We start from the raw sequence: 25,717 nt of genomic DNA on the forward strand, positions 1-25,717 counted from the left end.
ACACCCCAACGGGCCCATGAAACTAAGCTCACTTCCGTTTTACGACATTTCCGGACAGAGACTCAAGCCTTTCACTCCACCATGGGTCCTAGATCAGGACCTGTCTATGCCAGGAAAGAGGAAAATACCATTGTGGCCCAGTCGGCCTGCAGGTCACGAGACAAAACAGACAACCAGCTGTGCCCCGGGTTCCAGGAACTACAGAAAATCACAGACCTTGGAATACGAAGACCACCAGCAACAGGACTGGCAAAGGACTAGGCTTCGGGTTGTGTTTTACCCCGGCCTCTGGTTATGTGACTAGCTAAGAGGGAAACTAGGCACCAAGGCAAAGGTGAGGTGACCGGGCAAGTCTAAAGTTGTACTGAGTAGAGGCAAAGACTGCACAAGAATGAAAGAAAAAGACCAAGTAATGAGGGGCATGAGCTAATGTCCAACCCTGACTGAACAAATTATTTTCCCACACATGTATTCCGAAGACTGAAGAAACAGTATTACATACACTCTTTTGAGCGCTTTCTGACCAACATTTTTCTATTAAAGGTTATGCTTCTCGGGAGCCAGTATCAAAGCTTCTTGTGGCTTGTCAGTAAATTTAAGAGGCCAAATCTGTGTAAATTTAAATTACATAAAACCTCTCCCTCAATTGCCTGGTCTCAGAATAGCCCCTTTCACTGGGCATTATCATCAGGGAATATAAACGCCTTTATCATAGGAGCCCAGGCTTTTGAAATCTTGGCATAATCGAATTTCCTCCTCCCAAGGCATATCAAACAACATTGCAGAATGGAGTCTAATTTGCTTTTTAACCAAAAGGTTCTTTCCTCTGCTTATTTGAAGACTATTTCTATATAACAAATGCAGTGTTCTCTATGACCACCCCCCTGCCAGATGGCAGTGCCTGGAAGCCTACACGGTCACCCTAAGGGCAAAGATTGACGGAATTGTGAGGGAAAAAAACAGCAGGACACTCTGTGCATCGGGGAGACAGTGGGGACCGCATGAGCAGACACCTGAAAGCATCAAAAGGTGGGCATATACTTAACTAACGAAGTCCTGAACATGGGGGCAAGCGTCGCCCGCCCGTGAATTGGCCTTCTCTGTCTGTCAGCTGGTGTGAAAACCTGGGAATCTTTTGTTGACAGTGTCTGTAAGGTCAGTACTGGGACAGTATGGATTCTTGAATGAATGATGAATGAACATGTCAATCAGTGAATGAATATCCAGCAGAGGAGGAATCTGTTGTAGATCAATGCATTTGGGCTTTGGAATACCCCGGCCCCGCCCCCGGCCCCGCCCCCGTGTTGCTCTCTCTCTTCCCTGGGGAAGATAGCTGACAGCTAGAGAACAGGCTGGAGGATATTAGGACTTTAAGAGCCCATACATTTTAGAGAACATTTTACCATCTTGATTCCCTGGGCAGTTTGACTTGTCTACGCCTGTGACCCACAGTCTTTAGCGAGACCCAATTTTCTGTGTAGATGTTTTTTCCCCATTTGGAGAATGACTGCCACCTTGACTGTCATCCTTCTTTCTCTCCCCCTGCTCCAACAATAATATCCTTAAGGATTCAGACTGTGTCATGCGCCACTCTTCGTGTTTAGTTTGCTGAATATTGAAATGTCGGGTACAGATGAAAGAATGAATCAATTAATGAAATTAATGAGCACGTGTCAAGGCTTAAGGAAAAAGACATTAACTGCTTGGTTTAAGAACCAAAAATAAAGCAACATCATTCTCTGTGCCTAAGTCCCCAGGCCGGGCAGCTCCCATCCTTTTCTGCTATGAGCACACAGTGGTGCACAAGCACCTGCACGCCAAGCATAAACCTGCAGCTGCTGTGTGCCCTGCCTGCCTGCCACTTGCCATGCTCACGAGTTGCAATAAGTTCCACTCTTCACGTTGCATTATGCCTTCCTTGGGGGTGTTTTCTAGCTACCCTGAACCCCAAGCAGATGATTCAAGGCTGAGAATACATTCTGATGCCGACACAGACAATGGAACAGACAGACAAGGTCAGACGCAGGAAATGTGGTACTTGGAGCACCGTTAGCCCGGACTAGCATGAGCCTCTGGGGATTCTCTATGGAAGTAAGTGGATGGACTGCAGAAAAGACACATGGGTTCCCTTTCTGTTCTAAGCCTTTTTCTTCCCAACCTTTGAGGGGTTTTGAATATATAAGGAATTTAGCACGGGGTGTAGGGGATTCAGTGTCTTGGCCAAAGAATTTGCCTTGAGGCTCACAAGATCTTCCTAGTATATATGCTAAATTTTTATGATTTACATTTAGAAGCAGCTCGGTGAGGGGGCTCTTGGGCTCTGGTCTCCGGGCTCCAGGCTCCAGGCTCAGGTGGGCATCAGTTGATAACAAGAGATCTGAGGAGATCATGATAATCATTTTGTTCTACTTCATTGTTCTTAATGGGACTGTCTTAGAGCTAAGGCTGCATCTGATTCCGATCATGCACTGAAGAAGAGTCAGGGGCCCACTAGATGGCAGCAGATGGTAAGAAATGTGAACTGAGGCCGCCTCCTGGAGAGCTAGGCTTGCAGCCCTCCATTTTGCTTTGCATCTTTAATGAGATATGTGAGGAAAATGAGTCCCTTACATGCCAGTTACAGATGCCACAGCATATGGAGAGATACCGCATAGCAATCTTTCTCTGTTTATTAAACAGGAGGCAGCTAACGAGTCACTCGCTGCACCCTGCTGCCATTGTCCTTTAAGTTGCTGGATACTGTTGTTGACAAGGTAATAACAAGAGAAAGAGGGTTAAGCAGAATGACAGAGAGGTGTGGACTTCGAGATTACAAGGCGTCGTCAAGTTGAGGTACAGAGCAAATCACTAGCGAAGGGCGAGAGACCCTGGGTAGCTTTCTGCTACCACATGCCTCCCCTGGGGCGTCCGCTGCTCTCTCCTCTCCTTGGCAGACCTTGGGGGTTCATTTATCTAGAGCCTCTATTACCACTAGACAAGCTTGGTGGTCTGACCTTTCACCACAAACCCCAAATGGGAAAGGGAGCTCTGGGCATTTTAAAGAGCAAACTGCACTTGCTGTTGTAGCAGACTGAAAAGACATCGCATGACCGGAATGCGTTAGGATGCATCCACCTATGGGGGCCTGCTTTCTAAGCTGCCCAAAACAAAAGTAGGGGTCCACTCTTGCTGGCTGCAGACATAACACACCACGGTGTGTGGTGTGTCCCAGGTCTGAAGCTAATTTTGCTGTTTCATTTCTGTATTTCTGTAATTCTTTTTTCTTTCTTTCTTTTTTCCCCATTTACCGAGTACAACAATTTGCTATTGATTTCTTCTAACCCAGGTCTTCGGACGCCCTGGGTGGTTTCTGAGAACAGGTTACAAATCCAGACACCCCTCTTCTGCCTGTTAAGAAACTGGACTGTCCTCCATTAACCACAAGGCCCGCGGTTACCAGGACTTCTCAGAGTCATTCATTAAAATCTTCATATTGAGGTAAATAATTCGGTCACTTTGCAGACAGAAAAACGCAGGCATGGAACTGAGACACAGCTTCGTCTCTCCTGGTCAGCATCCCTTTCCTCTGTTTACCCCTCCATGGACACCAAGGTTCCCTGCCACTGTTTGCCAGTCCCCTTAGAACAGCTCCATATGCCAGAAACTCTGCCCATCTGTGTGACCTTAAACAGCCTGTATCCTGTCCATACCTCGTTTGTGATATTGTAGCTTGAGGTCCTGGAATTAGATGATGACTAAGCCCTCTTCCAGCTCTGCCATCTTTTAGCTTTACTTTCCCAAGCTTCTGTCAGCCCTCAAAGGATGGCACACGGGACACTGTTTCCAACCATGGGCCCACTCAGCAGGGCCCAGCGACATTTGTCTTCCTGTAGAGAAGAATTGTGGCAGCGTTGGACTCTTGTTGACATTCTTTGTCCTCTGAAGGAAACAAACCGGGAGGCTTCAGAAGTCATTGATACCGACAACAGGGCCTGGGGTGGTCACACCCCTGAGGAAGGAACCTGCAGAGCTGTCCCTGTGGGTGCTGGGAATGCCTAGTCCAAGACCAAGTCCAGGATGTTTTAATAACTATTTCTCAAATTTAAAAAAAAAAAAAGATCTTTTATATTGAGCATAGAGGTGTGGGGGGCAAATCACGTCTCCCAGGAGGGCTCTACTCTCGCCCATAATAGGGGATTGGTTTAGCTCAGCTGCTCCTACAAAGGGTTGAATACAGCAAGCAGCAGTGCAGGCAGCTCCCTGCAGCTCTATGTGAAAATGACTCACAGCGGTTATGAACATCAACCCTCCTTTGATGTGTTCCCAGACGTGAGGAACAGCCAGAAAGAGGAGGTAGGCTCTGGATGCCTGCTCTGTGGGATGGTGCACAGAGGCCTGAGCACATCTGGCACGATCCAGAAACTCCTGGAGAAATTCAGGCTGGGTAATTACCTACGACTTCCTAGGATAACACAGCTCTGTTTCATCATTATTCTCTCTGTGTCTGTCTGTCTGTCTGTCTGTCTGTCTGTCTCTCTCTCTCTCTCTCACACACACACACACAGAGACAGAGACTGAGAGACAGAGATAGAGAGACAGAGACAGAGACAGACAGAGACACAGAGAGAATTAGATTCTTCCAGAAACTGCAACCTGTTTCTATACCTTCACCTTTCCTGAGGGGATAACAATTCACATCCATGAATAAAAGTTGTTTTACTGATCACAAAATGAATGCGCCTCCTTACCCAGCATCTGTAACAATTGCTGTAAAGCCATAGACCCTGCCCCAGTCAGCCAAGCGGAAGGAGTTTCCTCTGTAATGGCCATCTCTACCAGCTCTTAGCCTTTCAAGTGGCTGCACAGTACCTTGTTCTCCTAATGGGCTCTCAATGGTGATTGACGACAATACCTCCCAGTCCTTCCCCATTGGCAGCTCATGAGACTGGGTCAATCACACTTATCTATAATGGAAGACAGAGCTGTGGCCACAGCAGCCCGGCATGTAGCAAATGGGTAGGTGATCCTCTCCCACTTCGTGTCTGTTTCTGGGGAGAACGAATGCAGGCAAGGGTTTCTCCATCTTAGGCCAGGTTCAATAGCATATCGTCTCTGGAAACTTGGGCAGTCTTTACAGTTATGGAAGCAAATAATACTACTATGTTCCAGGAGATGGTCCCAGCCACGCAATGTTGGCAGCACGAAGTAGATTCAGTGGGTATTTCTGAGAGGGACAAAGAAAGGGAGGAGGGGGAAGGGAAAGAAAAAGAGAGAGAACGAAATTTGAAGGAAAAGTGGCAGAAAGATGTCAGGGCAGCTAATATGTAAATTTGATCTAACGCGTTACGTGCGTGTATGAATATCGGGTGAAATGCATTTTTCAAAGAGCAATTGTCAAGGGGCATTTGGGGAGATAATTGATTTGATCCTGTGCTTTCTTATTTTCCTTTTCTGAAGTGATGTTTACATTGCAGCTAAGTGGGGCTTTGAGTGAAAACTTCTCAGGAATCCACCGAGATCTATGTGCCCTCTACATGGGAACAAAGCAAGCAGCTCCTTTTCAGGGAGTACTAGCCATGTGCCAGACACAATGCTCAGGGACTCACACACACCTTCCTCCCCGATGTTGCTTGCTTTCTGGGTCAATGTGTGGGAACTGGAGAAGATGCTGTGTCTCCACTACACAGCGAAACAAAGGCTCAGAAAGGCTGGAACTCCCCTGAGATTCAACAGCTCCAGTGTCAAAGAAGAACTTGGATTCCAGATTGTTAGATTCCAAAGTGTTGGCTCTAACCACTGTGCCATGAGCTACATCCTCATTATCAAGGGTTCATTACATGTAAGGCATGGAGGTTTAATAAGGCTTAGCAGAAAAGATTTCACAAAGCTCCTTAACTACACACTAGAACACAGACAGCTGTCTATGTATACCATTGTGGCTGTGGTTGGAGTCTTGTTGGCTTGGTATAACTTAGGGCATCTTCCCCTAAGACAACGAAAATGCCCTTGTTTTATCCATGCCCACTGTTCTTCTACCTCAACTGTCCTGCCCTGCACTCACTGCCTCTATTGCTAAGCTTTCTACAGAGGGACATCAGGGACTTGAACTTGAGCCGCATGAGTAATTCAACCTTTAATGAATGCACTGTTAGAGTTACTCGGCTCCTGAACCAGCCACCCTGCTGTTTCATTTTTAAATTTAGCAGATTCCTCTTGCCTGTTCCTCTGCCTTTTCAGGGGCACTGTGCAAGAGAGCTGAGGGGGTAGGGACTGAGACGATTTCCAGCTTGGAGGTCCAGAGAACCAAATAATAGGTTAACTGAAGGAATAAGGCAGCAGAAAACCCAGGGTATGAGTGTAAGTCCACTGCTTTCATGATTTCATGACCTCAGAAGGCAAGCAATGAGGTATCTAGCGGACACGGTGTGTTGAGGTGAAGCAGAAGTCAAGAAGCAAACATTGCACTGGTTGCAGATCTTGCCAAGAGCAGAACAGCTGCCAAGACAACTTCAGCCTTAGCTCACAGGTCCAAGATCTCAAAGGAAGAATAGCCTTCTGTAGGGAGCATCTCCTAGTGACATTGACCCATTTATAGTCCCTTCCCCCAACCCTCAAGAGGAGGGGTGGCTTGTTCCCATTAAGAGAATTTTCCCTTCAAAGTCAGGTTAATGTATCTTAAACCATTTAAGCCCCGAGGAAACACAAGCTACTTTGTGATGAACTAGACTCCTTTGCAAACCTAACAATATCCCTTATCTACAGGAGTCCGCATCCTACTTTATTTTAGCAGATTTGTGCTGGTCGCAGCCAGAGAGTATTAAGGTAGCAATTGTCGGTCAAAATCTCCCTAGGACCCTGAGAGACCGGGAGACCAGATGATCAGCTCTAAGTAGACACCCACCGCACCCCTGCCCTATCAGCACAGCACTGTCTAAACTCTGAGGCAACCTGGCCATTTTGCCAACCAGTTACTATTTCTTCCGGCAAAATCTAGATTAGAAAATAAATTGGCTTTGTTTCTGATTCTTTCTAAGCATAGATCCTAAAGTACCCGGCCATAAGTGAACAATAATCTTCAATTTCATCTCTCACAGGCGGCTTCCAATCCATCTTCCCAGCCAGCATCTGAGGAAGCTGCTTCTGAGTCCCCTTCAGTAATCCACACACATCCACCAGTTCACTCCGGCAATTCTTCATTCCCTATATCTCTGCTTTTAAACACTAGGGGGCAATGCTGGATCGGTCAAAACACCAGATGCTCCTCTGCGTTTTAGCCTTTATTATTTTGGGATACAAGCCTCTTGTTGGAAGGCAAAAACAGGACCCACCCTCAGAGCACAACCTCAAACAGACAGCATGGTCAGACTTTTTGTAATGCCTTTCTCATGGCTGGGATCATAGAAATAAAAGGCAGTGCAGGGCAAACAGATCCAGCCCTGGAGGTGACCTTCCCTGGGAGAAACAGACTGGGAGAGAGACCTCATCTAATCACGTCCGTGACCAGGAGCAATCTGTATCTTTGCTGCCATGTTTGTCTCCACCCATGCAGATGTAAGCCCTTCGGAGTGACATATTTAAATTCCGAGGAGCAGTGCAATATTTATCAGCAAATACTTGTTGGATGGAGGGGCGGACACAAATGTAGAAACCGGAATTTACCAGTTCCAGATTTGTTACCCTTTTCCAGCTGTCTGAACACCTAATGCTCAGTTGCTGAGTGTGCACTTTTGGAGATGACAGAGGATGCTCGGACTGTCAAGCTAAACCAGTGGCTGCTGTTGTGCAAACGTCATTTCAAGCAGAAAGTCGAGGTTCAGATAACACTGCCCCCAAAGTGCATGGGCCTCACTAGACTGGGAGTTAACACAAACAGACAGGGTTCAGTTAATAGCCAAATGTATAAAACCCTGTAGCCCCCTTATGTAGAAAACATAGCACCCATCACGTTTCTAAGTAATTAGTGGGAATTCCATGGCTTTCGGTGGGTCCCCACCATACTCAGTGTGCTCTTCTGGGCTTTTCTTCAGATGTCTGAGCTCTCAGGAGACGCCTCTCCAAGCTGCACTTGCTTCTACTTTCATTACAATGGATGCCCTGAACTCTGGGATCTACTCAGTCAGAGCACTGCTGAATTCTCAAGGAGAGAAAGTCATACCATTTGTAACTGGGATATGTTATAAAAGAAGTCCCCGTCTTCCTTGGCTCCCTTTGACTGTTTTCTGAAGACTGCAGACACTGTTAGGTCTCTGTGGTCTGAGTAAAAACTCTGAATGAGATTTAGAGCACTCTTCTTTTCTCAACATGAGACTCTCCCAGTCATCTGGCCAACTTCTCATGGTGGCAGCCAGTTGAATGCCTCCAAGTAAAAATGTTATGGGCACTGTGACAACCTCACATGCCTAGAACAGAAGAGGTCAATGTCTTCCCAGTATAAGACTAACTCTTCCTATCCTGAAATGATTGACAGGAGGAAGGAAATGTTTCTTCTGGGGAAATTTTGCACTTTCCCCTCTACTGGTCTCAGGTGTGGCCTAACCTTCAGAGCTCTGAGACGGCAAACATGGGGTTCATCTGTGTTATTAGATCTAATACCACCAGGGAGCACAAACACCCCAACTAAATTCACAAATGAAAACATGTCTCTCATTCTAACTAAAAGTCACCTTCTTAGGTTGCCTCAATGAAGCACCGTGTTGGTATGCCTACCCCAATGCTAAGATCACTTCTTGGTCTCCAAACAAGCAGGGAACACTTTCTAAGTTTAAATAAAGTCATTCTCAACAAAAGAAGAGTGCTCTAAATCTCATTGAGGGTCTTTACGCCAACCCCAGAGACCCAACAGTGCAGTCTTCATGGAACAGTTCTGTTAAAGGGAGTCAGGAAAGGGTGGGGAGTTCTTTCCTAATGTATGCCAGCTATACAAATTTCTGACTTAACCCTTCCCTTAGAGTCTACACTGAGGGCTTCAGAGTACAGGCCCCTAACTATAATCTTGAAAAACTATAAAAGTTGTTCTTTGATGTCTTCCCTGGAAACAAACTGAACAAAAAATTCTAAAATAGTCTTTTTCTATCCATGGAAGTCAAGGTGATCATATATTAAGCATGTCCTACACTATGACTTTGCCAGGATGCCTTGGTGTGGTTAAAGGAAAGGCCTTTAGGGTAACTTCTCTGTTCTCTACCTTTAAAAAAATGTATAGAAATTTACATATGAGAGAAGAGTGACAACTAACAGATGAGACTTAAAAGACAAGGGATGTCCCCAGGGTATCTTGGGGTCTGGATTTCCAAGTCTAAATCCCTGGTGGATTGTTTGCTTGAAGCCTTGATACCAAGGTTGAGCACAGGTAGTATACAAGCCATGTTTGGAAACTGGGTAGAAATGAGACTCACATTAGCCAGAGTGGCTGGGGTGAGGGTTGTGAACTAGCTGATAAATGTCTTCGGAACCTGACTAAGGATTCTGTTCCATGGAAAAATGGGTATAAGTCAGAAGCACATAGAGGAAATGTACCTGGAAAGTGTTTAGTAAGATTACTGTCAACATGGAGATATGTCAGGGACAGACGAAGGAAGATTAGCCAGATGGGTAATGTAAAACCTGAGGTGGGCATTCAGGTTCAAGTTCAAGAAAGAGCCTATAAGTGGGTGGGAGATACATGAGGGGTAAAGAGAAAGGAAAGGCAGTCTCTTCCTTACATCATACTTGTGAGCTGGAGGAGTCTCTTAAGTCCTATGCCCTAAGGTTTTCTCATTCAAAATTCATTCCCATTTATTTTTAGCACATCAGATTTGAGGTGCTGTTTCTTCTAAGACCATTTTTGTATTTCCGTAATCCAAAGGATTAATTTCCAAAGACAGAATTCTAGGCACCAATAGAGAAGATTTGGGAACCCAGAGTCTTCTTGGAAGCCCAAGTCATTACATTGTTGATTAATTATTATTTATGAAGTCCATCGCATAAATATTCAACCAACTACAACTAGTGTTCTTAACTAATTCATAATGTTTGAATAGTAAATCCACGTGGAGATCCTTTCCTTCTAAAAATTCTCTTTTCTCCTCTCTTCTGGCATTGGAATAAGGGAATTCAGATCCAGAGAGAATATGCCATCATGCCTTCTGTTCCCTTTCAGTCTTGACATCATCTTCATTTCATTCTATGAGGGCATCTCCCTCCCCAACTCCAGCACCAGTGACTACCTTCTCGAGGAATACTGAATGGTCCTGCCCAGGACCACCACACAACACACACACATGTATCTTCCCAACCAGCTCCACTGTGCCAAACACCAACAAGACCATTTAGCCAAGCCTTTAGACCAGTGGTCCTCAACCTTCCTAATGCCTCAACCCTCTAAAACAGTTCCTCATGCTGTGGTGAGCTGCCCCCACCATCATCAAATTATCTCATTGCTACTTCATAACTATAATTTCGCTACTGTTGTGAATTGCAATGTAAATATATGGTATGAGACACCCCCCCCCAACCAAAGGGGCAACAACCAACAGATTGAGAACCACTGCTCGAGAGGAACCCTGGCCCTCAGTGTGATCCTACCCACTCTGGTGCAATCACATCACAGCTTCACTGCCCACAACTCTCTCCGGTGCTACTCTAAAATCCCCCTGGTGTGGGAGTCTCCTTGCCATCTATTCATTGTCTTGCAGTCTTCTTTAAGTTGTTCATGAAAATTTTTTTCCAAAAGGACAGGTGGCCTGGGAAGAGAAAAGGAGAGATGAGGTAAAGGGGTAGCAGAGGCAGGAGAAGAGAAAAGCAATAACAAAAAAGTCCCTGACCTCAACTTCCAAAGTAAGATCTGCCCTAAAGATAGCCTAGTGTTTATCCTAAATTTAAATGTCCTAGCTCTGCAGTCTTTCATTGTGTACACAATGAAAAAGAAGTCATCACAAAACAACTCTGCTGTCCTCACTGTGGGAACGGCAGGGAAGCTGAGTCGCTCCCAGAATAGAATGACTATGCTTAGTCAGGAACTACAGAACTTTAACGGACAGGGTGATCTCTTGATGGGAGAATAGCTACAAAGGAAGGTGGGAAGACAGTCCTCTGGTGCTGGGTGGAACATGAGCTGTCAGGGAAAGTTCCAGACTTGTCTCCTCCACAGTGAGCTCATGACCAGCGGTATGGGCTGAGACAATGCCCTACCTGGATAGACACAGACTCAAGGAACACCCTTACCCACCCCTGCCCAATCTTGTATGCATTCACTGTTACACTGTGCCTTTTCCCCATGCCTCAAGTGAAATGCCGGCAGCAGATTATAAACTCCATGATGGTTAGAAATGCTAGGTGGCTTGGCTTCCACTGTATCCAAAGCATCCAGGAAAAAAGCTTATATTCAGATGTCTCTCGAGAAATGTTTGCTGAATAGATGGCTGATTGATTGGCTCATTACAAATGAGCAAGCCGCTTCCTCCCGATGTGGCTTCTAAAGAGCAACTTTCAGAACCAGAAATTTCCAGTAGGGCAACTGAAGCTGGATACATTTAGAAAAAAAAATGGCTGTTGCTACCTCCATTCACCCTTTTGTGCACCTTAGATTCCTGAAATCTAGAAACATGGACCCAAGGGATCGTGACCCACCAAGTGTCTTTCAAAAGAGATTATCTCCCTAGTTGTTTCCTTTCAGAGAATAAGCCTCGAGGGACTGATAAGCAAATGTACCATATGCTGAGAATACAAGCCTGGTGTAGTGAAAGGGGACCCAGGCCCTCTCTAAAGGAGCCTGTTGGATTGCTGCCTCTGAAAAGCCTGAGTGTGCTTTTCAATAGCACAGGCCCCAACCACCCCCAAGGACCTCTTTCTTTTATTGCTACTGCAATAAAGCAGCCACATGGCAGTTGTAGATAAGGTGGCCCAAGTGTATTGTGCATGCAAAGTAGGCTATGTGACACAGCTCGGAGAACTGCAAAGCCTCTCCCGTATTGGCTTCCTCCTGGTGGAAGGGTGTGTGTTTCCCAAAACTTCTCATTTTCTATTTCCTTTTCTTTACACCAGACGTCTCCTGCAGGACCAAACTCACAGAAGCATCCAACATGGCTGCCGTGACTAGGATGGAGGCCTCTCCGGAGACAGAATAAACACATTGATGGGAGTCACAGCTCCGTGTTCTTGTGTCTGCAAAGAGCTAATCAAAGGCCCGCCCCTTTCTACGATACCTCCTCGGCACAGAGCATGGCCATTTGTTTGTGGACAGAACGTTGTTCTCCAATGCCCTACCTATAAATATGTAAAGGCAAGAGACAAGACCATTACTTTAGGGCACTGCTGTGCACTGCTGTTGGACATCATTATGAAGGAAAGACTATAAGCCCCAAGCAGATAAAATGCACAAAAGCCAGAGAGTCTACCAACAAGACACAAGCATTTAGTGTTATCCTGAATTAGCCTCGTTTATTTATCGTCGTTCATTTGAAACCATGAAGCCCTTATGCCTTGTAAATCAATACGCTAAATGCTGTGGAAATACAAATTAAAAATGAGTACTTGTCAAATACGGACTACACTCAGCAGGTACCAGCGCCTCACTTTTATCCTTTTAAACCATGAGAGGTGAAAATTAAATCCTACTGAATTACATCAATTTTCCACCTGAAAATAAAAGCACGGTCCCCGATTCCCTGAAGGACAAATGAATTACACACATTCGAAATCAAGGCCAGCAATTAACATCTTAATCATGGGTCCTTGATAGCCTACCCACGATTCTAAAAGTCTGGAAAACTGTAAATATTTATATACATAGATGCAGTAGTTAGATTAAAGATGTATGATAAACGGATGAGTGTGTCACTGGATGGATGCATGGATGCATGGATGGTAGCACAGTAAAGTGGCTGAGTTCAAGTTCAGATTGAAAGCTAGATTTCTAGGTCTCCTCTTATTACCTCACTAGCCACATGACCTTGGGCACGTTACTTTGTGCTTTCCTTTTCTCAGCAAAGCTTTCATGGGAGAATTATTCCTAAAATTAAGTGAACTGTCCAGTGCCAACATATTTAGCATAAGGTTTGGTACACAGGAAACACATTATCAAGTACCTATGGTTGTGACGAGTGGGGATAATTACTACATTTTCCTGTAGTTGATTGGATTGAGCTTTTAGCAAGTCGTTTACAAAAATTAAGCCATTAAGCCTCTCTCTGGCCCTGGGAATATGGATCAGTCAATAATTTACTTTTCCGGCACATGTAAGGACCTGAGTTCATATCTCCCAAAAACATATAAGAAAGTAGAACACAGTAGTACACAGTTGTAGTCCTAGCACCAGAAGGTCAAGAGCAGGAGGATCACTCTGAACCTTCCTGGCCAGCTGAATTGCTGTTCCAAGTTCAGCCAAAGATTCTGTTTCAATAAAATAAGGTAGAAAGCAAGAGAGGAAGACATCCAACATCAACCTCTGCTCTCCATGGGTACCCACATGCACACATACACTTGCATACACACACATGCATGTACTACAAACACATACAAACAGAGAGAATCAAGTCGGTCTCTTGGAAACTTAAGCATTCTTCTGTATTGGCATCCCAACTAGTAAGAACTAAAGATCAATGGGAGTTTAGAGAAACACAATTGAAAAGACCTTCAAATTCCTTTTCAGAGGATGTTGCAAAGGATGCTGATAAATTATTAATAAGGACCTACTACATAGGAAAAAGCAAATAGGAAGGTAATTTTTGTTTGACCCTCATAAAACGAGCAAGCATGGACTTTGTGAGATATTAAAATACAATGCCTCCACTCATTAAGTGGGTAGGATAATGGAATAACTTAGAAACATACATCCAGAAATAAAATTAAGGCTGTTTGTGACTATATATATATATATATATATATATATATATATATATATATATGTGTGTGTGTGTATATATATATATATATGTGAATTAGTTCTATCAAAGTACCAGCATACTAGATGACCTGAAAAGATTCTGCTTCCAAAAAGGTAACAAAAGAAGTCTAGGTATGCCTGACCTTACAGCATCCTGAACATAAAAGACAGAAAGAGAGAGAGACAGATAGAGAGAAAAAGAAACACAGAAAGAGACACAGAGAATGTCAAGCTCAGCTCAAGGCTCCAGGCTGCCAAAAGACACTTGCACATCAGCCTAGCCTATTTCAGAAACCACCATGGCGATTCCTCGGTGTCAACTGCTGAGCTGGGAGCTGAGAGTGGGTAAAAACTGTCTTCTCTAGAATAAAGAGTGCAAAGTGAAATATAAAAAAATCCCATGCTAACAATGGCTATTACTGGCCAGCGGCCTCAGTCTCCAGCCCTGCTGACAGGCCGAGACCGAATTCTTTTCTTTTTTGCCACACACACTCATCACTTCCAAATTCCCATGGCTGGCTGGGGTGCACCCGTGCACACCACACTCCGCCAGGATGACATCCAATATCAACCTCTAGTCTCCATTTGTATCCACATGCACACACACGCACAACCCACGTGCACAGAAACAAGTGCATCCACACACACACACGAACATACTACATACACGCATCTCTTCTAAGGACGAGTATTTTCCAGGGCTTCATCCTCTGCCATGTTGGTGGCTTTCTCATATGGGTTTATCAGCACTGATGCTGTGCCCTCTGAAACCAGCTCTTCCAAGGTACAAGACAGCAAGATAAAAATGTGTTTTTATGGGTTGGGGATTTAGCTCAGTGGTAGAGCGCTTGCCTAGCAAGCGCAAGGCCCTGGGTTCGGTCCCCAGCTCCGAAAAAAAAAAAAAAAAAGGAGATGAGAAATTGGAAATAATTCTTTGTCGAATTTGGCGTTGGGGTCCGATTTCAAAGGCTTAGCTTTGCTGGACCAACTCCATAAGTTTTTAGCTATTTCTCCTGGGCTCACTTTCCTTCAAAACACTTAAAGTCAGGGAGGACACGTCATCAGAATTGCTGAATGAAAGATGGGGTACACGCTCTTAGGAGCGCTGATGCATTGTCTACCTCTAAGGAACTCCACTGACGCACACAAGAGGGAACGGTGACTCTGGGTCCGGTCTCCGATCTTCTTTCCACTGTCCAATGTTGAGTGTGTAGGATGGCAATCGGCTTTCTTCTTTTCCATGACAAGCTACCACAACCGTAAAGGAAAGTTTGAATGGAGAAGGACAATGCCATGGCGAGCCAATGTTGGCTGGCAAGAGCTGCACGGGGCCATGTTTCCGGGAATTGCTTTGTTGGAACAAAGTGAAAGTCATGTTGGAGCTGATAGAATCTTCCAGTTGGCTCTAACCATGTTATCTTCTACGGTAAGCCTTCCAACCTGCATCCCTGACCTAGGAAGGACAAACACTGGAGAAAAATGACGAGGAACATCAAAGTAATTAGGTGTTTGAGTATCCACAAGTCTCAGCATATGGGGTTGGAATAATTAATTTTTCATTCAAAACTGTGAACTGAATGTCTACTCTGGTCAAGGGAAGGAACACAGACCCCCATGGACTGTGGGGGTACACACATCGGTGGAGCCCACAGTGCAGCAGAGGAACCGGTCCAGACTCGTATGGGAACAAGAAGCTGAATCTTGGCAGTGACTTCGGGGAGTTGGGCCAGAGCGAAGCACAGACTGAATTGTGACATTTGGATCCCAGGCTGAGCTGCTGCTGGTGGGAACCAAGACAACATCCTGGCAGGATCAAACCTTGAGCTGCAACTAAATATGAAAATGTTTATTTAGTTGCATCCCAAGGTCCCAAGTCAGGGGCGGCGGCAGCAAGCAGTTACAACTCGAAGGAGTCTCAGCTCACCTCTGTGCTGTTTTCATTGGCAGCTGCTTCAGTCGTTGCCACACAGCTGGGTAAGTGAATTGCAGATGGACTATTGGCAGCCGAAATCTTTATAGACACAAATGAGACCGTGATTTTCCTTGACACCCATAGAAATGCCTCGCGCATTTCTCTAAATCTCTCATGTTTGCTTTAAAACAACCAGCGAAGCACAGACACTGCAGGGAAACAAATCATAGAAATAAATCCCAGCCGCCTGCACATTCCAAGCCCACAGCAGACGTAGGGAAGAATCGCTTTTTTACGGAAGGCCGTCTTGGGATGCTCGGCAGCTGAGGTCCTATGTCTGTCTGGAGGAACATAAATGCCATTCCTTTCTTCTGTCACCTCTGTTTCTGCTCTTTGATCCAGCAAGCCAATGACAGCAGAGAAACTAGGGACAGATTAGAAGCAGGGTGACAGCTGATAAAGGCCATCCCCAAACAGAAATCCATCACAGCCCATGTGGCTGTTACGAAACCTTTATGTGAGAAGTCTGAGGGTAGTGTGTAAAAGGATAAACCAAAGAGAGAGCTTTTCTTCATAACATTTACCCCATTTCCTCACCTGAAGAGTCTAGGAAGGTGGGGAGAATGGGTACGTTCTGAAGCAAAAGGCACAGTAAGGCCTAAAGTTCTGGTTACTAGAGAGCATCTACCCGGCTATCTTACATGGATACACCAGTGTCCCTAGAGACCCAGAGCAGAAGAGACCATCTAAAAGGGAGCTAGCAGGATGTGTGTACAAGGAGTAGGATCTGATTTCATTTGAACTCCTTTTGCCTCTTGAAAACCCTGCTCATCCCATATAAACTGAAATGACTGCAGTTCTCTGCTCTTAGGGCCTTTGCCTAAAGGTACAGAAGATAGCAACACATGTCTGACGTGGCTCCATTCAGAGCGTTCTCTTACAGGCCCAGAGTCCTACAGGCGAACTCATATACTCAAGCAGAAACGTCCCTTCCTCAGAGGACTCTTCTGTGTTGGACTTAACATTGCAAGTTCTGTGTCTTCCCTGGTGACTATGACTCAAACAAGGAGCTATGACCAGGTCATTAACCCACCGTGACAAGAGAGAAGAGTCAACGACGAAATCAACATCTCTGTTGAGCCTACAAATATCCACCAAATGAAGGAGTCCCTGCTTACCTATGTCCTTTCATTTCCATCTCTCCGCATCCCTACAGAGTAGCTAAAAAATCTGTTTACAAATGAGGAAACCAAAGCTTCAGGATGTAAATTGCCTGGTGTTGATGAGTTCCAAAGTAAGACTCAAGCCACAGATGGTGAGACCTGCAAAATCAGTTTCTTTTATAAAATGGTGGTCGTGGCCCCACCTAAGAAGTGAGCCTCGTGCTATTACAAGCAGCTTCTGTTTAGATAGATGTGGCCTTATTGCCAAAGACACCCACAAAGGTGAGCAGAAAACGTAGATACCCCAGATTTTAACCTGTTTGCCGATAAATCTTTCTTTAATCTCGGCCTTCGCTAGAGCAAGCAAGCAGCCATCTGGGCTCCTTAGGAGTCAGATACTGCAAACAAAAATCCTCCTTCGCCAGTAAATATCTGCCAAGCTGCTAATATTGACATAATCTATGTTTGGTGACAGCACTGCAAATGCAAATAAGTTTCTGTTTTAAATAATCTTAAAGCCCCATGCAGGAAATCAATCCTCAGACAACTAGAACAAAGTTGGTTCGTGTCATGGCCTGACATTTCAGGGAACCCAGGGGATGCCTCTCTCCTGGAAGCTTGGAAAGGGAGAAGAAAGTTATTGTCATTCCAGGAAGAAGGAACACCAGAAGCAGATCAAGACTATATAACACACCTTGGAATTTGCAAGTACTTTCCTGCAGGTACCAAGCACAGGCAGGGAAGGGCTTTAGCCTGGAGGAGGCAGCAAGCCAGGTATAAAGGACTACACAGAGGTTATCTGGAGGTGGAAGTGCTAGCTGGCACCCAGACCGGATCACTTCATTTCATAACTTCTCTCTCCTCTGGAAGAGCTTTCTAGATCCAAAAGCTGTCATGTCCTACTCGGGTCTCAGAATTAATTCAGGATTCCCTGCTTTGAGCTCTTCCTTGGTGCTCTTAGAACAGTGGGGCCACCTCTTTTGTAGGACCTAATTCTCCTATAACTATTTGTCTTTTTTTCTCCAGTTCCCTGAAAACAAAAGAACCCTAAGATTTTTTAATCCAAAAGCGCTCGCTCTCTCTTTCTCTCTCTCTCTCTCTCTCTCTCTCTCTCTCTCTCTCTCTCTCTCTCTCTCTCCCTCTCCCTCTCCCTCTCCCTCTCCCTCTCCCTCTCCCTCTCCCTCTCCCTCTCCCTCTCTTTTTTAACCTTTATATCTCCCAAATGCTATCTGGCCTGCAATAGGAGGATAGTCTGGGTTTATGGAGTTAACATCCTACCAGCCCACAACCTCACTAGCTTGCCACATGTCTCTCTGAGGAAGTGACTAATGTCAAACCACCTTTACAGCAGATAAGGATTCTCACAGAGAAAGAGGTGAGTCTCAGCAGGGCAGCCCAGGAAAGCACCAGCCTACTGCAAACTCACCCTCAGTGAAGCCATGCTTTGGAGATGTCCAGTCCTCTGCATGTTTCTCTTCAGTATGGGTAAGACCAGGCTCCTGGGCCTTTTACTCATTGGGAAGTGCATCTCTAGAACAATTCTCTGGGGACTTAATATGGTGAGCTGATGCTCAGCATGTCCCTGAACTCCATCCCCTTGGGGTGGAGGAATTTGTTTGCAACCTCTCTGACTTTAGCTTCTTCCCTTCAGGGACATCTTTGGATGTAATTTTGGAACCAGTTGCCAAAACTTTTACTGTCATAGCTGGGAATCCTGCCACCTTCTACTGCACTGTAACAGGAGGGGACTTGAAGAATTATCAAATGAGCTGGTACAAGAAGAGTGAAAATAATGCTTTGTTTTTAGTATACAAGCTAAATAACAATTCTACTGATGATCCAATGGGCAACTTCAAAGGGAAAATTAACATTTCAAAAAGTCAGTTTATACTTGACATTCAAAAGGCAACAATGAAAGATGCTGGGGTCTACTACTGTGGGTCAGATATCCACGGTGCTACAGTACTGCTTCTGATCCCTTCAAGAAAGGCTAGGGTCAAAGGAAGGTGGCAGACCCAATGAGAGACCATCTCAGGCTGAGCTTCACAGAACATCTGAGATGAGACCTCCTGATTACCTTAACAGTCACCTCCGATAAGAAAGGCTAGAACTGAGTTGGGGCAAGACCCACCCTTTGAAGTTTCTATATCAGTTGAGGAGAGAAGACAAGGTTGTGTGGAGAGACCAACAACACCTCAACCTTCTCAACCCATGGGGCCCTCATATTAAAACAATGAACAGATGAGCAGAACGTCTTCCATCGTGAGGGTTGTAACTCACTGCAATCTTTATGGTGGAAGCTTCTTGTGCAGAAGCTAGACAAAATGAAGATGGTTTTCTATTAGCATTTTAATCAAAGTTTCCAAGCTATTAGCAATGGTTTTAACTCTTACTCTGAAGACTGGGGAGAGACGTTGTCTGAAATGTTTTCATGACTGAGTCAGGTTAAAGGCTTCATATCTTAGCTAGAAAGGAGTCCTGAGGCCCCGCGGGCATAGGCAGAAAAGGGTAATACACAGGTTTCCTTCACACTGGTTATGAGAAGGATCTTGTAAACAAGTAATAGACCTGGTAATATGGGCTGGGTTGACCATGAATCAAGTGAATAAGATACTTGGATTAGCACCTAAGAAGGACTGAGTCCACAGAGCGTAAGGTCTGAAAGAACCCAGGAAACAGACTGGAGGGAAGATGCACCTTTAAAGATGCCACTATTCGGGAATGTATTCTAGCAGCCAGCGTTTCTTCTGCTCAGATAGCTCTTTGGATTCTTCTCCTCACACAAAGCTGACTTTAGCATATGTAGCAGAAATGTAGTAGAAACTAAAAGTCAGATCCTGAGGTGGCTTCCAGTCAACTCTCCTTCTACTGTCACCTTTACCACACACTATTTAAAGCCACTGATGTCATTCCTGGTATTAAGATAAGTCATGAGAATAAAAAAAGGGGGCAGGGATTTTTATCAATGCGCTTACAGTTTTTCTTTAGAAAGCCTATTTTCAGCAATTATAATTAAAGATTACGAAGTGGGAAGGGGGAAATAATTAAAGATTGCCAGAGTACAAAAATGCAAGGAATAAATATGAATAAATAATGATATGTGTGATAATGTCACTTCAAAGTCCATTATTTAGTACACCAATTTAAAATTGGAAATACAAAAATTCTTAAATATAGAGCACACGCTATACAGCAATGATTATTATTGACTTTATTATATGCAGGGCCCTAAGATTACATGAAATGCCCAATGTCTGTGAAAATTTTTTCATAGAATTTTCTAGGCTTGAAAAGAGTCAAAATTTGATTAAATGAAAAAGGGTTTTTCCCAGTAGGCATACAATTATCAATTATTATAAATTACCTCAAAATTGAAAGGCTTGACAACAACAAAAAGTTGTTTTGCTGTACCACACTCTGGGTGGGTTGGAAATAAGGGTGGCTTAGCTGGTTCCAGAATTCTCATCAGGGTGAAGCTGGGGTATTAGCCAAGACAGTAGGCATCCCAGGGCTTGATCAGGAAAAGATCTACTTTAAGCTCACCCACATGGGTACTGATATCCTATCTTAGTTACTTTTCTATTGCTGTGATAAGACACCAAGACCAAGACAACTTATAAAAAGAAGCATTTAATTTGGCTCATGATTTCAGAGGATTAGACTCCATAATGGTGGATCAAAAGAAAATCTGAGAGCTCACATCTTGATCCACAACCACAGGTAAGGTGGGGGGGGAGAAAGGAGGGAAGGGAGAAAGAGAGAGAGTGTGCATGTGTACATGCACTAGGAATCGCACAAGTCTTTTGAAAGCTTGAATTCTCTGGTAACATACTGAGGTCATATGTTACCTCATATGGGGACCAAATATTCAAATCTAAGAGCCCACAGGGGCCATTCACATCCAAAACATCACACAACAATCTTCAGCAAGTGTATCTCCATAGAGCTCTTCTCAACATGGCTAGGACTCTGAGGAAGAGTTGTATGAGGCAGAAGCCACAGCCCTTTTGCAAGCTATCTTGGAAATGGCATCTCACCATCATGTTAGTGGCAAGGAGTCAGTGAGTGAGGTACTGATGAGGAAGGATTACATGTGAGCATGAGTACCAGCAGCCCACCTTAGGAGCTGCCTACTGCACCGGATTGGCATAGAAAGTATGGAAAGAGAAGTAAGTCTAAAAGTTGGTTATAACCAACTTGTTTAAAGATCTCTTTGACTATGAAGCTAAAGGGATTTTATTTTTCTCTTACAGGACAACAGATTATTGCACATATAAAATACCTGAAGATACTGTTTCAAATATATGTTCTTCAGCTTAATGTAAAGATTCTATCTGCCTATGGGCAGGCACAGAATTAATTAGTTGGTTAATTAATAAATTATGTTTTTGAGACAAGTTACCTATATGTAGCCTTGTCTGGCCTTGAACTCATAGGGATGCTCCTTTCTTAGCTTCTCAAGTGCTGGAATTAGATATATAGATATAGATATAGATATAGATATAGATATAGATATAGATATAGATATAGATATAGATATAGATATAGATATAGATATAGATATAGATATAGATATAGATATAGATATAGATATAGATAGATACATAGATACATAGATACATAGATACATAGATACATAGATACATAGATACATAGATATAGATAGATTGATATGTAGTTATATAAATATATATATATTACTATGCTTGATGACTGAAGACTTGTTTTAAGACCTTATTTTGTGAGTAGACAAGGAGGAGCTGGGGGTTTGTTTGTTTGGGAAAGTGCCTGGAATTGAACCCAGGGTTTTGCTTCTTGTCTCTTGCCCTGACATCAGAGAATCCACTATTAGATGTCCCTTTATCTCTACGGCAATGGTTCTCACTCATTTCCATCTTAACATATGAATTTTCTGGGGACTTCTTTGAAAACATCAGTGTCTGAGATACATTTCCAGAGATTTAGATTTAACTCACATTGGATTTCTGGCTTCCCAAATAAGTCAATAACCCCTTGGTCCCTGACCTCTTCCTACCCTATAGAGTTGAAGACCACTGGTCTAAGCAAACCATTCGAGGTGTAGTCCAGACGGATAACATAAGTATCATTAGTTGTTTCTCCAAATGAGTCCTACATCTCACCCTATGTCTACTAAATCAGAATCAGAATCTGTATTTGAACAATGTCCTTGGGCAAGTTATATTTGCACTAAGGTTTAAGAAGCACTGGCCTAGGAGATTCGTTGTCCTAGTCTACTTTGTATGACTGTAACAAAATACCACAGACTGGACAATTTATGTAGAAAATAAATTTATTTACCATAGTTGTAGAGGCTGAGAAGCTCAAAAGCAAGGGGCTCACATCTAACAAGGGTCTTCATGCTGTTCCAGCCCATGGCAGCAGGCAGAAGGGTCAGGAGCAAGAGGGAAGCATGCTACACTAACTGTTTTGTCAGAAACCCACTCCTGTGAAAGCAAATAGCATTCATTATTTCCCGAAGGCAATACCCAAGTGCCTCTTAAAGGGCCCACCTCTTATTGTTGTTGCATTGAGGATCATGTTACTAAAGCAGCATGAACTTGGGGAAATAAATACATGTCAGTCATTCTTTTAGGGTTTCTATTACTGTGAAGAGACACCATGACCACAGCAAACTCTTACAAGGGAACACATTTAATTGGGGCTGGCTTTACCATTCAGAGGTTGAGTCCACTGTCACTGTCATCATGGTGGGAAGGAAGCATGATGGGATGCAGACAGACATGATGCTGGAGAGGAAGCTGAAACTTCTACGTCCAGATCATCAGAGAGCATGATAAGCATGAGACACACTATATCTGACTTGAGCTTCTGAGACTGCAAATCCCAACTCTAGTGACAGACTTCCTCCAACAAGGTCACACCTCCCAATGGTGCCAGTCCTTATAAACCGATGGTTCTATTTTCATTCAAACAACCATTATTACTGAAACATTCCACTGAGGTAGAAAAATATAAATAGGTTTTTTTTCCCATTGCCACGGAAGAGTCTTATTTGTAAAAATTTCCTGAAGTGATTCTGACGAACAGACAGGTGTGAGCCTTACTTGTAAACAGTTGCCCGTCCCCAAATCAGAAAACAGATGATTTACTATTAGATTTATTATTTTTTATTATTATTTAGATGATTTATTATTAGATAATAACTAATCTTACTGAGGTAATATACATGCTCACTGGAAGAGTATATGATGTAAGTTTTGTGTATGCCCGTTTCTCACTCATTCACAAACAAAAGGAGACATGAATAAATATTTATTGAGTCCATGCTTTGTACCACACCTTCACAAATTACCCAATGAAATCCAGGCTCAAGATCAAGACAGAAAAACAAACAAACAAAACATGAACCTTTAGTGCACTCTTACGTCTCATTTGAAACAAGAAGTAGTAGGAAATAAGAGAACAGAGTTCATTTATTCCCCTTACAGGATGGATGCAGATGTGCTTAGGTGGGAAGTATCATGATATAAGATGGGCATGGAGTAGGCAAGCAAGGCATAGCCTGGAGCCAAGGCAGAGACATCCTAGGAAACAAGCAACCACTATGTCCCCAGAGACTGAGAGAATCCATACACAAGAGAAAGAGAGAATGGGGGCAAGGGAAAGAAAGGAAGGATGAGGGGGGATTTAAAAGACAGAAAAGAATTCAAGGTGAAGACCTGGAGGAGTTCTAAGCTTACTAGGGGTAACTGGGAAGCCTTTTGAAAGACACCCAAAGCCTCATACTTGGGTGGGCAGGCCTGCTGAAGGTCTCACCTAATGTGCACATGAGCCAAATTCTGCAAAAATTCTGAAGCCAAGTGAACGACATGGAAATTGGCTATGATTTCCATATTTTCCATGCATTTCCCAACCCTTCCAATAAAGGCGACTGACATCAAACTAGTCTATATAATTGTTGCGTCCGTCCATTCTGCTGTCGGTGATTTTTATCCATGATGACGAGGGTTTGGTTGAACAGTGTTCAGAACGGTGAAAGGAAATCTCACTTTCTATAAAAAAAAAAAAAGAAGAAGAAGAAAAGAAAAGTCTGCATCAATTCCTAGTCACAGAGAGATCAATCAGTTCCTAGGAACTGGAATAGATAAGCCGCTTCCTCCAGACTCCCAAGCAGGGTCCTCTGCAGCTATGCTGTGTCCTTGGGAATAAGACTCAAGGGCAGACAGAAAGTGTCCTAAACCCAGACACCGTCCATTAACTGACTACAGAGCCAGGCGGGTCACCCAACACACCAGAGCCACCGTTATGAGTGAAGAGCAACAGCAAAAAGGGAAACAGGAACCATGTGTTGGTGTCTTCCTCTTCCTCAGAGGGGACTGAGGCTCCCAGCAGCCAGGAAAGAAGGAAAAAATGCTCCTACCGTACAACACGCGCCTTTTCCAAGGGCGTTGCCACCCTGAAGCAAGCACTGGTCGTGGCCTTTTTAAATGCCAAGGAGGTAGACATCTACAGCACAAATAACGAAATCAACTTGAACGAATTCAAGCTGTGACCTTCATTTGGAACAATTAAGTTTTTAAATGGGAAATTAAAATCATTGAATTTGAAAGCCTGAAGGAATCTAAAAGGTCACACAGGACATCTTCCATTCATATGCATGGTCATCAAATATTGATTGAGTAAAGATAACCCAGCGTCCATTCAAATATTTTCAATAACAATTTTATTCTAAAAATAAAAATAAAATTGCTCCGGGAAGTCAGAAAAAGGGAGGGATTTTTTTAATCTAGTTTTTAGTTACTTTGTTTATTTTCTTGAGATAATGTAATTACATCATTTCCCCCTTCCCTTTCCTCCCTCCAAACCCTCCCTCCCGTACGCTTCTTGTTCTCCTTCAAATTTTTGGCCTCTTTTTTCACTCATTGTTGTTACTTCTGTCTATGTATGCACATAGACATATATCCCTAAATACAACCTACTCGGCCTGCATAAAGTTATTCGTGTCTATGTTTTCAGGGTTGACAGTCTGGTATTGGATAACCAGTTGGTGTACTCCTCCCTGGAGAAGACTATTTCTCAGCTTCTCGGAATGCCTGGGTTACCTGTAGTTCTTTGTGTAGGGTCGAGGCCCTGTGGACTTCTTCCCATTCCCTTTGGCACATCTGTGAGCATCATCCTTGCTCAGTTCATGTTTAGACAGCCTATGGCTTTTTGACTAAACGATCCAGCCTCTAACACCAGAGTGACCTCTTCAATACAACTAAGATCATGTCCTGCCTGTCCTTAGAAACCCTCCCACAAGATCTGATGACTCGCAGGAAGAGCTGAAGCTCTTAAAGCCCTTAAGACCATCTGCAGTCTGACCCTTTCACTTCACTGTGCAGCTAGACTCACTCCATTCTTTCTCGTTGTCTGGGCTTCCGTCAATGCATCTTCTTGCCACTGTTAGCACATCCAGGCTGGTAAGGTCCCATCCCAGGGCTTTCCCACATACTGTTTCCTGAGGTTTTTCTCCCTCCTTGTTGTCTGACTCTGACTTCTCAGAGGCATCTTGAGAAGGTACTTCGTTAATTACATTCTGCCTATTTTCTCTAGTTTGTAAGCTCTGAGAGAATAATTTGATTTCCCTTTTTATTGGACCTGAAAATTACATAAATGTATCTGAGTGAAAAATGAGCATCTTTTGGAATTTGGCCCTCTTTTGCAGTCTCGAGGATGCAGTAAGGCCCTGCTTTGCTCGACTTTTATTCACTGAGTGATCTCAGAGATCCTGAGAGGGGATCAAAAGGACAAGAGCAGGGCCAATGGTCCTCCACAGGT

At 43.9% G+C, this 25,717-nt stretch overlaps 2 long non-coding RNA genes across 3 annotated transcripts; both read left to right on the forward strand.

Moving 5' to 3' along the window:
• Positions 1-34: 34 nt before the first annotated feature.
• Positions 35-12,497, forward strand: LOC108353025 (uncharacterized). 2 transcript variants are annotated; one of them, XR_005493948.2, is made up of 4 exons: positions 35-1,155; positions 1,936-2,091; positions 3,326-3,477; positions 12,001-12,497. It is a non-coding gene; the product is annotated as an uncharacterized LOC108353025 (long non-coding RNA). The 2 variants fall into 2 exon arrangements; XR_005493949.2 differs by having other exon boundaries at positions 37-1,029.
• Positions 12,498-18,129: 5,632 nt separating this feature from the next.
• On the forward strand, positions 18,130-20,029 carry LOC134482114 (uncharacterized). The gene is made up of 2 exons (XR_010058135.1): positions 18,130-18,400; positions 18,567-20,029. It is a non-coding gene; the product is annotated as an uncharacterized LOC134482114 (long non-coding RNA).
• The last annotated feature ends 5,688 nt before the right edge of the window (positions 20,030-25,717 follow it).

Source organism: Rattus norvegicus, chromosome 15 (assembly GCF_036323735.1).
Source record: "Rattus norvegicus strain BN/NHsdMcwi chromosome 15, GRCr8, whole genome shotgun sequence".
NCBI lineage: Eukaryota > Metazoa > Chordata > Mammalia > Rodentia > Muridae > Rattus > Rattus norvegicus.